Source organism: Bison bison, unplaced genomic scaffold (genome assembly GCF_000754665.1).
Source record: "Bison bison bison isolate TAMUID 2011002044 unplaced genomic scaffold, Bison_UMD1.0 scf7180017864063, whole genome shotgun sequence".
NCBI classification, from domain to species: Eukaryota; Metazoa; Chordata; class Mammalia; order Artiodactyla; family Bovidae; genus Bison; species Bison bison.
In genome coordinates this window covers 8,768,513-8,769,054 of record NW_011494635.1, presented here as the reverse complement: position 1 = coordinate 8,769,054, position 542 = coordinate 8,768,513, and positions in this window count along the sequence as shown.

Below are 542 nucleotides of genomic sequence, written 5' to 3'. Positions count from 1 at the left end.
TGTAGGTCTTCATAGAACCATTCAACTTCAGCTTCTTCAGCATTACTGGTTTGGGCATAGACTTGGATTACTGTGATATTGAATGGTTTGCCTTGGAAACAAACAGAGATCATTCTTTCGTTTTTGAGATTGCATCCAAGTACTGCATTTCGGAATCTTTTGGTGACCATGATGGCTACTCCATTTCTTCTAAGGGATTCCTGCCTGCAATAGTAGATATAATGGTCATCTGAGTTAAATTCACCCATTCCAGTCCATTTTAGTTCACCGATTCCTAGAATGTCAACATTCACTCTTGCCATCTCCTGTTTGACTACTTCCAATTTGCCTTGATTCATGGACCTAACATTCCAGGTTCCTATGCAATATTGCTCTTTACAGCATCGGATCTTGCTTCTATCACCAGTCATATCCACAGCTGGGTATTGTTTTTGCTTTGGCTCCATCCCTTCATTCTTTCTGGAGTTATTTCTCCACTGATCTCCAGTAGCATATTGGGCACCTACCGACCTGGGGAGTTCCTCTTTCAGTATCCTATCATT